Genomic DNA, 3,998 nt, shown 5'->3' on the forward strand with positions numbered 1-3,998 from the left:
GGGGGGTGGGGGGGGGGGGGGGGGGGGGGGGGGGGGGGGGGGGGGTTAAGGCAAGTGCTGGGCTTACTATTAGGAAATCAGACAAGCCCCCCAGGCACTAAGGATTCCCTGAATCAGACTGCTTCATTTTGAAAGGGGCCAGGCTTCTGGGAGTACAGTGAGCCCAGAGAGGAGAAGGGAACTCATCCACCTAATAAGTGGCTGAGCAGGGATTCCAATCCAGGTGCTCTGACAGCTCTAAGCCCCGTGCTGTACTCACACAGCTAGGCTGGTGCTCAGCCCACAGACAGCCAGGTTCTTTGTGTCCAGGCCCTATGAAGTCGGGCTCCCTGACTTCATATCATACAAGAAACTTGCATCCACTGGCATAATAGCTCATCTTCACAGCACTTTTTGGTTCGGGGCATTACACATCAAGAAAGACAATGGTTAATTGGAGAGGATGGAGGGGTGGCAACCAGAATGGTGAAGGTCCTTGAGCCCATGTTGCATTAAGATCATTGGAAGGAATAGAGCCGATGTAGCCTAGAGAAGGCTGGGGAGTCACAGGTGTGTCTGAGTGTCTGAAAGGCTGCCCTGTGACAGAGGGGTTGGAATTTTTCTGTTGGTCCCCAGAAGGCAGAACCAGGAAGAGTGGGGGCAGGTTGCCAAGATGTCTGTTTAATCTTGATAAAAGAAAAAACCTAACAATTCAAGCTACTTAGAGCCTTCGAGACATGTGAGTTCTGCCTCCTGGGAGGTCTTCACACAAAAATGAGAGACCCACTTGTCAGGGAGGTTTATAGAGAAGACCATTCAGTCAGTTAACAAGGGCTAAATGCCTCCTACTTAGTAGACCTGTGCTGGGCTCCTTCTACCTTCAAGGAGCTTATGTTCTATTAAGGGAGACAACATATAGACCCATGTACAAAATAAACGTGCAGAACATATATAAACCAGATAGGAAATGACAGAGGTGAGAACTGAGAAAGGGTTCATGTAGAAAGTGATGCGAACTGAGCTTTGAAGGAAAGCAGATATTGTGAGAGGCGAGAGGGAGGAGGGAGAGAATTCCAGGCATGAGAGACAGTCAGTGAGTGCCCGGCCTCTTGTCAACAGGCATTGCACAAGTGAGGCTCTAAGTGCCACGTGGACGTCCATCTTTTTTCATGGGTGGCTTACATAGGGTTGCAGGGTGTCTTGCCCCCGGGCTGCCTCTTGGGCTCCCTGGCTCTCCATCACACATCATTACGTTCCCTTCTTTGTGATATTGGAGGTGCCCCCCCACGGGGCCATGAAAGCAGAGCCAGAGAGGGAAGGCTGACTGGCCTGGACTTTCCCCAAGATGGAAGCCCCGGAAAGACTCCCGAACAAAAGCACAATAAGAAGCTTTCTGCCAGGTCCTGTGCATGTCAGCATTCACTTTGAATCTACCAAACTGGACAACAGTCACACAAACACCATTAATAACTAAACATGCAAAAACTGGAGAAACCTTTCTCTTCCCTCCGAATGTCCACAAAGCATTCTTTGGGCAAAGCAGTGTGCTTAAGGAAGAAATGCAAAGGCTCGGGCCAAGGGCAAGCAGAGCTGAGGCCTGGACACAGATAAAAAGAATCCTTTGTTTCACTTAAGAAGGGTGTGGAGCCTCTAAAATCTAGGCCACTGTGTGTGCCTTACATTTCTGGAAAAATCTAGATTACTCAAGGGATGGCTAGTTAATCCCTGCACAAGGGGGCCGTGCTCCCAGAGCCAGCATGGGAGGGCTTCCTGAAGGGACCGCTCACACCAGAACCTTCCTGTTCTAACAAAGTCACCAGACTGAGAGATCTGAGAAATGCCTCAAATGGAGTTTACCTCAGCTTTGGCAAAGCTTGTGATCAAGGCTCACGTTATCCTGGGGCAAGCGATAAGATCCATTCTCTTAGCTGAATTCCAAGCTGTTTGAATGGCTGTACCCAAGGATACAGCTTCATCTTCTGATAGCAACTGGGAAGGTCTCCAGGGGAGGACTCGCGGGATCTGTGGTTGGCCTTTATCAGTGACTTAAAGGCAAAAATAGCAGGCTTATCAAATGTGCTGATGCCTGAAGCAGGGAGGGAAAGCTGACACAAGGAAGGCCAGTCTGTGTCCACTAAACATTTGTAGGGTATGGCACCGAGCTAAGTCTAAGAGGGAGAATTGAATTGGGATAAATGTGGCTGCAGTTCAGAGCCAGGGATTCCAATACCAGCTCTATAAGTAAAACATAGAGGAGGCACTGGCCTGGAGTGGTGGCAGACTTGCAGCACATGGCCCCTGAGAAAGCTCAGGCCCTCTGTTGTTTACCCCCACATGCTAGAAAGCACGTTGTCCAACTGGACCATACCTGCGCGGTGTATCCTGCCACCACCTGGAAGCCTGGGTGAAGGGACTTTGGAGCCAGTTAGCCTGGAGAAGACCCCAGGGGGATGTCGAAAAGGGACTGGTCTAGAGACACTTAGGCCTGATGCTGCCTCAGGACATTCTGTAACAGCAAACTCACAACAAGCAGAAATAGATGGTGGCAAAATTGAAAGCAAATGGTCAAGCTGGCATTGTCTGACAATGCACGTTGGCCCCGGTCATGGGATCAGGGGTAAAAGCTGGAATGGGCTCCCTTTCCCTGCAGGTCTTCAGGCAAAGGCTGGATAAACCAATGGCAGGGAATGCTGGAGAAAAGACCTATTGGCTTCTGAGTTCCCATCCCAAAGGCCTATGAGAGTTCAGGTCATCAGGGAAGGCTTCACAGAGAAGGTGGCATTTGAGTTGGGCCTCAAAGGATCTGTGGAATAAAAGTGTTCCAGGGACAGGAATGGTGTGAGCAGAGGCCGGAGATGGGGTAACAGAGGGAAAGGCCTCCCAGTGTTCCCAGAGAATAAAAGCAAACCTCCATCTCGTTGGAGACAGGGCCACAAATGGCGTCTAAAAGCTGCTGTTTAGACTAGACCATGGCCATCGCATGTGAAAGAAAGCACTGGGGAGAGAGACAGAAGAAAAGCCGTCACGGGGTGTGGGGGCTGAGAGCAGGACTCGGCCATCATTGTGGGCCAGCCCAGAGAAGACACACAGCTCAGAAAGGGCTAATCTCTGTATCCAGCCCTTGCCCCAGCTCTGGGAGGGTAGAGCCCACAGGAAACTGCCTTACCAGGGCATTTCTGAGAATTGCAGAGCTGGGAGGGGCCTCGGTGGCCAGTGCCTTCAAATGCTTCTCTGCTCGGGAATCTTCAGGGGCTCCCGAGGCCCTCCCCACCTGGCACCACCCTGCTTTTCCATCTCAAGTAATCTCCCCTCCACACATTCTATGCCTCACCCGCTGGAAAACTCTCCCTCCTTTGGGAATTCTTTGTTTGTCTTGTTTGCTGTCTCTGGAAGAATCCCTGTCCTCTCCTTCTTAACCTGCTGAATTCCTAGCCACCCCTTAAGCTCCGTTCACCCAACAGCTTCTCCTGAGAGCCTTGGCTGCCGTCCGTGCCCGCTTCCTGGATCATCACGGACACACTCATGTGCATTGGGGTAGAGTGTGAACGTGTAAAGCTACAGAAATGTCCCTCATTTATATACAGAGTGCGCACAGATGCATAGACAGAAGTGAGCCCTCCTGGGGTCCTGGTTCTCCTGGGCCAGGGTCAGGCCCTCCAGACTCAGTGTCCACTCGCTGGCCCCTGGCCCCATACGCCGTGATGCGGGGTCCCTGCGGCGGGGGTCCGCGTCTGCCCTCCAAGAGCTACCATCTCTCGTGGAGACAACAGGCACAGACGATGTCCAAAGCAAGCTACCTGCGGGATCAGCAGGAAGCAGTGAACAGAGCTGGCTCCAGGCGCCGAGCACAGCATCTTGTATTTGTGGCTGATCCTGGACGTAACAGGGAGCCACAGGGGGTTTTTGAGCAGGAGAGGGAGGAGGGAGGAGGGGAGGGGAGAAGAGGACAGGAGGGGGAGGAGGGGGGGGGAGAAGGGAGGGGGGGGGGGGGGGGGGGGGGGGGGGGGGGGGGGGGGGGG

This window comes from Petaurus breviceps, unplaced genomic scaffold (assembly GCF_028583685.1).
Source record: "Petaurus breviceps papuanus isolate PSGF00001 unplaced genomic scaffold, PetGlider_PUasm1.0 90721, whole genome shotgun sequence".
NCBI lineage: Eukaryota > Metazoa > Chordata > Mammalia > Diprotodontia > Petauridae > Petaurus > Petaurus breviceps.